An 11,519-nucleotide genomic window follows, 5' to 3' on the forward strand; every position below is an offset into this window, starting at 1 on the left:
AGTATGATTTAGCACAATAGTAATAAGTTAAACAGAAAAATTGGAAAAGCAAAATGGACAGCTGAAAAAATGCTGAACATGCTGAGGGTCCCTCAAATATACTTGTTAAATGAAAAAATCAGCATAAAAATGCACAGGGAGAGAGAAGTAAGTTTCTAGGTCAGCCTGGGAGCTGCTGAATTTGAATCCACCAATCAGAGAGCCTGTGTACTTTTTCCCGCCAAAACAGGTGCATCTTTTTACACACGCAGCAGAGAGGCACAGGATTATTGCAGCCTATTTCTCATAGTGAGGACTCCCCTCAAACAAATGACCATAATTTCCTAACCGTAGGGGCTAGAGCGGTCATTCTTACACCGTTTTGTTCAGAAGAGATGGGGGAATCTTCCAGTGTTAACAATTTATCATTAAAATGTGAATTTTTAGAGATATACGACATGGATGACTTGTTGACTTAGAAGCCACGAATTCCCCCAATATGCAAATTTGAATGCCTGAGGCCACATATATGATTGGCTGGCTGGGAAGCCGTGCAGGCCCTGATTTGTGGATTTGAATTCCTCAGCCCTCAGATATGATTGGCTGGCTTAGAAGCCATGAAGGCCCCAATATGCAAATTTGAATGCCTCAGGACACATATATGATTGGCTGGGAAACCGTGCAGGCCCTGATTTGAAAATTTGAATGTCTAAGTCCTCACAGAGGATTGGCTGCCTGGGGACCTGGCAGAAATATATAGAAATACTATGATTAAGCATAAATACTACATTTAGTAGAAATACTATGTTTTAGCACAAATACTATAAAAAGCAGAAATACTATAATTTAGCAGAAATACTATATTAAGCACAAATCCTATAAAAAGCAGAAATAGGATGATTAAGCATAAACACTACATTTAGTAGAAATACTATGTTTGAGCAAAAATCCTATAAAAAGCAGAAATACTATATTAGGCACAAATCCCATAAAAAGCAGAAATAGTATGATTAAGCATAAATACTACATTTAGTAGAAATACTATGTTTTAGCACAAATAGTATAAAAAGCAGAAATACTGTAATTTAGCAGAAATACTATATTAGGCACAAATCTTATAAAATAGCAGAAATAGTATGATTTAGCACAATAGTAATACGTTAAACAGAAAAATTGGAAAAGCAAAATGGACAGCTGAAAAAATGCTGAACATGCTGAGGGTCCCTCAAATATACTTGTTAAATGAAAAAATCAGCAAAAAAATGCACAGGGAGAGAGAAGTAAGTTTCTAGGTCAGCCTGGGAGCTGCTGAATTTGAATCCACCAATCAGAGAGCCTGTGTACTTTTTCCCGCCAAAACATGTGCCTCTTTTTACACACGCAGCACAGAGAGGCACAGGATTATTGCAGCCTATTTCTCATAGTGAGGACTCCCCTCAAACAAATGACCATAATTTCCAAACCGTAGGGGCTAGAGCGGTCATTCTTACACCGTTTTGTTCAGAAGAGATGGGGGAATCTTCCAGTGTTTACAATTTATCATTAAAATATGAATTATTAAAGATATTTGACTTCTAATGCACCATAACTGAGTAGAGCGAAGCAAAAACTGCCTTGACTTGCCCTCAAACAACGCTTTGTGACTTGAAATCTATTTGGAGTATCGATATCATTCTTTCACCGTAAGAGACAGCAGGCTTTGGTGAACAATCATGGAAATTTTCAGGTCTCTGTGGAAATCCAACAAAAAGTTATGACGAGAGAAAAAAGTGGTTCATTTCCACAGTTTGAAATCTGAAGAAATCTGAGCGAAGGACGAATTTCCTACCCTCAAACAAGTCCAACTCATTTCAGAACGGTAATAGGTGAGAAAGAAATTCTTGAATTGTGAGCGTCAGGGGTGTCTGAAGATATTCGGGGACAAGCCTCATGTCTTAACTTTGCTTCGTTAAGGAGATATGACGATTCGAATATGCCTCTCATTACAGAAATCAAGCGGTGATTTTGAACAAACTCTCCATTGACTTTCTATGGAGAGTTTTCTGACATTGTGTTGGTCTGAGGAGATTTGCGAAAGTTCTATGAATACCACAACAATGATAGTGACATTTTCTGAAAGCCAGCAAAAATACCTACGTTTTGATGTATAATTTGTGGAAGTTGAGTGAAAATTGAGCAAGTAGCAAACAGTTGTTCGGACATGAAGAGAAGACTGCAAAAGCTTCAGTGTCACACTGGAAGCCAAGAGCATAGCAACCATAACAACGCATGTATTTTGTGAAAAATCACAATTTTGCAACTCAAAACTTTAAGAGGCATAAAAGTAAAACAGTAAAAGATTTGAAAAAGCTGAATCATACCTGAATAGCCCAATAATTTGTGAACATTTTAAAGTTTGAATGGTTGTTCTAGGTGAAAATATGAGGAAGTAGTTAAGTTTCAAAAACAAGCAAATTTTAGCAGAATTGCAGAAGTTTCCCATTCATTTCAATGGGACAAATTAAAGGAAAAAAGTGGAATATTTTAAAAAGTATAATAGTTAAAAATAGCAAAAGTCATAGCCGGCATTAGCAAAAATAGCTGAATAGTTTAAAGTTTGAACGGTGAAAATAGCACAAAAATTGTGGAAGTAGTTCCACGGCGAAAAGTGTACGGAAGTCCTAAGAATAATAAAGAATAAAGAGAAACAGGAACTCAATAGTGTGGATGCTTAAAGCATCCACACAATAAAGAGAAACAGGAACTCAATGGATGCCTATTAAGGCATCCACACAATGAAACCGCGCAGAACAAGAAGGTTTCACGGCTTGTGCCTGCTCATGCGCAAGACTTCAAATTTAACTGAAAAAGGCTGTTTTGGCGCCAAGCTACTGTTTCTTTGAGAGGTAAGACCACTTTTTTTCTTTGACTATGTTGTGTAGTATCTATATGTCCAGCATGGTTATATTTTGCATTTGTCTTACAAGACATGTTATATCGTTTGCGTGCGCTTGTTTTACATTAGTTTTACTGGGTCCTGGACATGCTTATTTTGTGGACTGTGTAAGAAACATTTTTATTGTTTTTTGTTTTATTAAGGGATTAGCTACAGGGGTTCATGGGGTTATTCTTTCAAGGGGTTATTTTTCCATTTGCTTTCTTGGGATTCCTTTTCTGTAATCCGAGAGTCGGAAATATCGAATAGGATAGCAAGGATAGCATAAAGTGACATTTAAAATCCAAAAAGTCAAGGGCGAAAGCCACTGTGACACCATTGTTCTGCTCTATCAGTAATCTGTATTATGTAAAAATGGTCTGTAAATACAGCATGTTTCCTAGCGGAGTTATACATATCAATGTAGTTATAAATTACAGTTTGTGAAAGTACACACTTAATTTTTTAAATAAAATTATTCAAGACATATGAGTGGACAGACAATGGAGGTCGACAGACCTGGTGATAATTGCTTCTATAGAAAGTTAGCACATGGCAGTGTCAATCTCTTGCTTTTCTTCTGAGTAGTATTTTATTTAGTTGTAATTCAAACAATAATTTGCTTCTTGAAATTAAGTAATGAATTTCTTGTTTTACTTTATAAATCTCAGATCCTGCCTTTACCTGCTCCCTCCTATACTGATGTGGTGTATGTGGTATTGCTGAGCTTGTATGTGGTATGTGAACTGTTATACTTTTAAAAACAAAACTGTTTTATAAGTTAAGTTTTCTTTTGTGACCCATCCCATGCCCCTGTTATTTCTTCTCCACATCTGAACCATGGTAAAGGTTGCAGTTCAAGGGCCTGAGGCATGAAATTCTTTTCAGATCAGCTGTGATCAATATTTTTTGGAACTTGATAAATAACAATAAAAGCTGTAATGGCTCCATTAGCATTTTGTGTAAATGTTTGTGTTAAAATTATAGCTTTAATGAGGTCTTACTACATTAGTTTTAGTTTGTATATGTGTACATATAGTATGTATATTTACAGTACAGTATGTTGTGTTTGTTGACATATTTTCAGGTGGAAGCAGAATATGTGAGGATTACTACTGCTGCACATGTTCCAAGGCTTTTTACACAACTTGACCAATACACTGACCAGCTCATAAAAGTCTTCAAGAAAAAAGGAGGCGTTGCAGGGAAGAAAATTAGACAAACTTTGGCCCCAGCCACACAGGTGCGTTATTCTGTTGGTAGCAAAATATTATGGCTAATAAGATCATTTTCAAATTTAAACAGCTAGTGTATGGTAGCTGCACAGTGCACTTACATTTATATTAAGCAAGACAAAGTTTGGTACTCAAAACGTTGGAAAATTTAAATTACCTAAACATATGTAAAATCTGATCCCTTGATTTAGGTTAAACCAGAAGTGAATGTTTTTATGTTATGTTTTGAATGCAAAAAAGATGATGTATTAGTTTGTCTTTACCTCCATTATGGACATATATAATGTGGTGGAAACCCTGCCCAACAGGTTAACTATTCATGTCCATGTGATGATTAGTTGGTCTTGTGTACATGTCTATCTGTGCAGTGGATATGTCATTCATTTTGCGTATAATGTGAGTTTCTGTCATCCTAAAGTATATCTGTTTTCTCTTCCTGTATCTCTGCCACTCTCTACAGAAGGAAACCATTGAAAAGGGGAGGGAGTGTGTCCTCAGGGCACTACCTTTTTACCTGAATGAAGACCCAAGCATCCTCTTCAAAGAATAATTGGTTGGTAATTTTAGTTTAGTTTTTTATCTGTATTAAACCAAATTTTGAATAACTAATGTTGTTGCATGTTGTTGTTGTTGTAATTTGCATGGAACCTGTTTAAATGTTTTGGGAAATCTTCTTGTATACCCAAACTATTTATATTTATCGTTGAATCTGTAGTCTGAAATAGTGGCACACTGGGGTGCATGTTCCTAATATTGTGTTTACGTCATTAAAGGGTAGCTTTGGCCCTTTTTCTTTCTTTTTTTAAAACTGGATGCCATTTTTCTATGTTTTTGTGTCTAAGCTACAGCTGTTCAGAGGGAGCTGGAACAAATTACCCTTGCTATCTTTACCATCGAAAGAGCTGATGCCAGCACTCCTCCAGCCGATGTGGGTATAACCATCTAGTGTGTCCTGCATGACCTGGAAGACCTGGCCTCTGCATGTGCACTCTTAATGGGTGGGATATATGCACTGAATCTCAGTTAACCTCAAGACTGAAAGCTTTCTTTGAAGTACTTCAGAAGCTCTTCCTTCATCTGTATGTCAGCATACTCTTGACCAAGGTACAGTTGCTCAAGAATACACTGAATGAATAAGCCAACCTTTAATTTGGATGATGAATGTTCTGTCAGATGGACAGAAGTTTTTCGGAGGCTGAATGGGAATAAAATGGTAATTTGTAAATGACAGATAACGGGAAAATTACATTTAAGAGAAATTTAGAACATTTTGAAAAGTTTGTAAACTACTACAATTTGAGAGATTTTACTGTTGTGGGGGGCTAGTAAGAGACAATCAAAAGTATTGAGATTTAAAGGATTTAATTGAGAGATGATACTGCACCAGAAATGTTGAAGGGTGGTGTGTATATTAGCGTTCAAGGCATATTGTTATGAGGTGGAAATATGTTCATATTCAGTTTGTGTTACATTGTGTGCATTGTAAAGGTAATTGCAATACATACTAAAAATAAGGGTAAGTTAGGAGGTTGATCTGATATCCTCGTGTTGGTGTTGTTCCCAGATCATCATACTTAATGTTGTTCCAGGATCAACATTGCAAGTGACCAATCAGAATGTTGTGACATCATACTTTTGCGACTTCGGGAAAAACCGGCGTAAAACAAAAAACTGTACTTAAGCTGCGTGAAACCGCCTCTGTCCGCCGATCAACTGACCCTAACCCTAACCGTAACCCTTTAATAAACAGTAAGCAGAATTGATATTGTCCTTGCAACATTGGAATTTCATAAATGCACGAATGGCTTGGCGCGCAAAAGAATAACGTCACAACAATGTGACAACATTTTCATGATGGTCTGGGAACAACACCAACACGAGGATATCAGATCATCCAAGTTGGGAATGCAGGATGAATGTATATTTTGTGGACTTTTAAAGACGAACAATTGTTTCCATGTTAAAATGTTTACATCTGAAGTTTTTTGCCCAAACACTGGTAAAATAAATGTTGACAGTGGTGAGTGTTAAATGGTTACTGCTGTGCTGTTGCAAAAAAACTGAACGCTGACAAGCTGTTTTATTGTTAGACCATAATGTTGGCATGTTTTGTTAAAGTTTTATTTGGGATGGTGATGTAATTTTCTTTGATTGCTAATATCAGTGGACTATTTATTATTATTATTATTATTATTGTTGTTGTTGTTGTTGTTGTTGTTGTTACATAAATTTTTTTTAAATTGTGGCTGTTGAGGTGGACACTTCACTTTGCATTGTTAAAGGAAAGCACTTCATTGGCATTGTGTTACTGGACTGACCCTAAGCAATCATTGCAAATAGCAACTTTGCTATCCATTTTAGACACTAAAAGAAAAAAACACTCACAGACCTTACTAGCATCACATGTGCATAACTCAAGTGTCATCTTATCAATGTGTTATGTGATCTTCAATGCGTTTTTTTTCTCTCTCTTCTATTTCTGGTAGATACAGACATTTAATTTAAAGTCTTGATGTTGCATCTGTCTACATACTGTTAATTACTAACCCTAATGAGCTGTTGTGTTTTATTTTGGACTGGGTTTACACAAATGCTCACTGAATGTGTTGGCAATAAAAGAAATTTTAAAAAATAAGTTGGATGTACTTAATTCATTTGTGTGGAACCTGTTGACAAAATAGATTTATGTAAAACTAATTAATAAAGCACAAGGTGGCTGAAAATATAATATTTGAATTAATCTAACTTAAATTTAACATTTTACTGCCACAAATAAGAAATGTGTTGAAGTAACTAATCTAAACTATCTAACCTGAAAATATATCATCTTTGTTCATACAACATAACTTGATTTAGTTAGTCTTAAATATGTCTTGTTAATCTTAAGTAGTTTTTTTTAAATTAGATGAACTAAAGATTTTTGCTTTAAACTAACATAATTCAATTTCGTGGAACCTGTTGACAAAATAATTTTAATTAAAGTCAACGTTTCATTTTTTTGAGTGTCCTGATAACTTCATTAGCATCAATTAGTGTCAGTGGATCTCATTTCAGAGTGAAAGCCTTGGCAGACATTAAAGGCAGAGCTCAGTCTAACAAACAAATTCACTGAAGCTTCTTTTTTTAAACTCTGATGCACTCCATTGCATCATCCTGTCCTTCAATCAGTGGTTATAAGCATCACACAAAATAAACTGCCATTCTCTGTGGGGGTACATGAAACAAATCAATGTCTAGTATGATGAAATTCATATTCCAAAATCAATAAGGGCTTATACATCAGGGTCCAACAGCTTCTTACTCTTGAAATTCTGCATGCTGTGGATGGAGAATTCAAGGTCATTTTTTTTTCTTCAAAATGAATTTGAAAACACTGCAGCAGAGTAGAATTTGTGGGATGAGAAAGAAAAAGTGGAAGATGCAAAGAATCCATATGTATGCTTTAGAACAAACAGCTGAACCGATTGTACGAACACAGGGATGGCGGTTACAGAATGCAGTGAGAGGAAGCAAAATCCAGAGATGTCGACCGGCAAATGTTCTGTACGTTTGCCTCTGTTACATATACGGCAGGTAAGAGAGATAATAAAGACAGGGCGGGGGAAGAAAAGTGAAACAGCAAAAACGATGTAGACAAGGAGATGGATGTTTATCCTCCCCGTGATCATGTAGCCGTCTGTCTCTCATTTAGCCCAAGGTTCTGATTAAGTCGTTTGTGTTTAAAGAGGAGGAAGCCTCTAATTCCCCTCCTTTCATCTAATTTAATTATGTGCTGACATTCTCCCTTTCTTCCTTGGAAGGATAAAAGCAGCTTAAGCTTTTATGTGGAGCTTTAATGACAGCGGCGGGGAAACTTTACTCACTGATTGCTTAGCCTTAAGTGTGTTTAGCCTTAACACAGCGCTGCACCAAACACGCTTGTATACACACACACACACTGAGTTCCACATGGTCTTCCCACATGGGGACCCAGCAGCTTGCATACAAGCTCGTAGAAAAACACAAAAAGTCTTTTTATGTTTAAGTATAGTTCAGTCAGGGAGACAGAAACACTGTGTTCTGTTTAAAACACAGTTGCATTACTGCCATGGGGTTCATTTTTACTCCTGTGTTTTGAAGTTTTTGGGTATGGTGGTTCATCGGTTAGTTAAAATCAGCTAGCGAGGGGCTTGCTTGTCCTACATGGACTACATGTTCTCTGTGTGTTTCTAAAGGCCCAAACAAAGCATTTTAAGTAAAAGAACCAAAGGTGTGAATGTTTTTGTGCCTGTTAGCATGCCAAAAGGGCCAAACAAAGCAATTCAGCGGCAGGATTTCAAATTTTCACCCTCTCCAATATCTGGGAATCCAGCAAACAAAACTTCTGCGAGAACATCAGATACACTGCATACCCATTCACTACCTCCACCACCTCTCTCTGTCGGCCTTGCTACATTAAGGGCACACTACTTCCTGTATTCTCTCTGAACTATCACACCCACTGAATGGAGCTGAATGTTTCATAACAACATGAAGGGAAAGTTGAAATTACATTAAAAGGAAGCGGTGCGTGCAAATGTACAAAGCAAACAGGAGTATTTCAAAACAGCTGAGACTTGTACTAAAACATGATGGAAAATAAAAGGTCATTCTCAAGCCCGTCTCAACGTTTCTCTTCAGCAGCGGTAAATACAAAATGCATCCTTCAGAACTTTTTGGTGAATGCTGCAATGAATACCATGACTGTAAACTTTGCCCCAGATTTCACCAAAATACTAGTACATGTAAAAAAGTAAAAAAAATAAATAAATAAATCTTACTTTGTTCTTAATTTCATTCACAAAGATTAACTTTCATATGTTTTGTATTAATTGGACAGAAAGCAAAATATTTCAACCCATGTTTAGGTTTAGATGTTGAACTGTTTTGATTATAGTTTATAGCTTGTGAAAATCAGAAATCTAGTATTTTACATTCAAACAGTGTCTCTTGGTGGGCTTTGGCACACTCAACTAAAATTATGGCGAAGACTTTTGATCTGGCAGGTTTTACAAATGACAATAATCGACGCCCTCGACACAGAAGGTAAAAAGCAGTTGTGTGCAATACTGCCAATTTTGGATAGAGATTCGATACCAAGTAAATATAGCGCCAGTATCCAATATCTGCATGCTTATAAAGGGAGCTTATGCATGGGAGAGCAGTGTGTCATAATTTACAAGATTAATCTCATACAAATGCCAAATTCTGAACACATTTTAATCACTTCTAAATTAGTTAAGACTTTGGGTCAACTTATGTTGTTTAGGGCTACGACTATCGTCTATTAAAAAGTTTTAAAAAGCGACAACCAAAACAATAAGGACATTTTTCATAGTGGATGTTTGAGGTATACTAAAACTAAACGAAACTGATTTAACCTTAATTCAGTGGGCCACATACTGAACTTGGAGGATAAAAACAAAGTATCAATCCAGTCACATACCAATGGCAGCGTTGGTACGAATATTTAGATTAATTCGCCCACTTCTACTGAAAAGGTTGGCAGTTAGCTGACATGTTGTATTTAAGTGTATTACTAGAGAGCTGACTGGAAGGAAGATGTTCATTAGAAAAAGGTGTAGAAGCAACAGGCATGACTGCCTTTGGAGGATCATCAAGAAAAGTAAAGTGAAGAACTTGAGAGAACTTCATAAAGAGTGAACTGAAGCTGGTGTCAGTGTATCAAGAGCTACTACACAGAGACATCTTCAGGAAAGGGAATTCATTCCTAATATCAAAGCACTCTTGAACCACTGTCAGATGCATCTTACCTGGGCTAAAGAGAAGAATAGCTGTTTCTCAGTGGTCCAAAGTGTATTTGGAAATTAAAGTCCGGTCTGTGGAGAATCCAAAGAGAAATTCAGCATGAAGTTTTTTTGCTGGTATTGGTGATGGTTGGTGCACTGTCCGAGTCAACGCAGCCTTCAAACACGAGATGTCAAAGCACTTCATGTTTCTATCTGCTGACAAGCTCTATGGAGTTGCTGGTTTCCTTTTCCAAAAGGAACTTCACGCCTACCCACAGTCTCAAAACTGCATTCAAGCAGTTTGCTGACTGATCGGCCAGCCAACTCACCTAACCTAACCTGAACCTCAAATAGAATCTATGGGGTATTACCGAGAGGTAAGCTGCTCTTAAAGCTTGCTATGCTTCAGTAACACATCAGCAATGCCACAAGCTGATCACTTGATCACTGCCATGCTACACCACAATGATACAGGTAAGCTGAGGTAAAGGAGTCCCTACTAAGTATCAGGTGTTTAAATAAACATACATATTTCTCAGAAGTTGGACATTTCTGTATCGTAAACTTTTCTTTTCTTTTTAGATGCATTAGCACCATGCACACAACAGTCAGCTCACTGACCCATTTCTAAGGCTTTTGTAATGATTATGCTACAATGAATTTGACCAACTATAATATGCACGTTTTTCTGAGAAGCATCATAAATGAAAAAATCAAAATCAAAAATCAAAATGGCCTTAAATATTCAGTGTCACTTTTATATTTTGGATACAGCAGAGATTTCTTTATGGTTTAGATTTCAACGACATTTTTAGTTTCTTCTTCTTCAAAATCTCCCAAAAGTTTCCTGAAAGTTTGTCAAATCCAGGTGGATCCAACTATGCTAAAACATCTGCAAGAATATCAAGGAAAGATAATAAAGGCAACAAACACATACAGGTACACAAATACTCATGTGAACTATCACAAACGCTACTCTGCACACAGAGAGACGATGTATATTCACAGGGAGCTTTGTTAAAACTCTGGGAAGGTCTGAACTACACAAAAGTAATCATTAAAAAGTGAGTTGCAAAACATCAAATCATCAAATTACTGTAGAATTTCAGCTGAACAGTGAACAGCATAGACTGTATTGTAAGTATCAGCTGTATAAACAGCACTACACGGGTGGGTCCTGCCAAATCAGCAGCTATATCTTTAATTAAGATGAAGGGAATGGATATAGTAAGAACGACAAACAAACAAGTCATTAATCACCTCATTGGCAGTCTCACACACACATAATTCTAAGTGGCAGACTAGAGGAATGTGTGTGTGTGTTTGTGGGTATGGACTAGGAAAGAGTCAGAAAGGCAAAACGAGCAATTGGAGACAAATCTGGACCATAACAGTGAAGCAATGCAAGAGAACACATTTTTTAAAGGCCACAAATGAAGGAATCTGAGGGACTAAAGACCAAATGAAGATTAAAATACATGATTTTGGGATAACTGGTAAAAAAAACAAAACAACAAGTGAAATGGTGTGAAGAACAACAGGAAAACTGAGAAATGTTGTTGTTTTTTTTGTCTTTTTAAAAAAAAGCAAATCGGAAAATAAAATAAAATGGAAAAAATACAA

The 11,519-nt window shown here is 36.5% G+C and overlaps 1 long non-coding RNA gene across 1 annotated transcript; it reads left to right on the forward strand.

The window, feature by feature from the left end:
• Positions 1–2,780: 2,780 nt before the first annotated feature.
• On the forward strand, positions 2,781–5,687 carry LOC146653817 (uncharacterized). The gene is made up of 5 exons (XR_014907301.1): positions 2,781–2,864; positions 3,565–3,630; positions 3,981–4,136; positions 4,589–4,681; positions 4,971–5,687. It is a non-coding gene; the product is annotated as an uncharacterized LOC146653817 (long non-coding RNA).
• The last annotated feature ends 5,832 nt before the right edge of the window (positions 5,688–11,519 follow it).

The sequence above is a fragment of the Rhamphochromis longiceps genome, linkage group LG14 (assembly GCF_057381845.1).
Source record: "Rhamphochromis longiceps isolate RC_006_pf linkage group LG14, R_longiceps_female_GT1.1, whole genome shotgun sequence".
Taxonomy (NCBI): Eukaryota; Metazoa; Chordata; class Actinopteri; order Cichliformes; family Cichlidae; genus Rhamphochromis; species Rhamphochromis longiceps.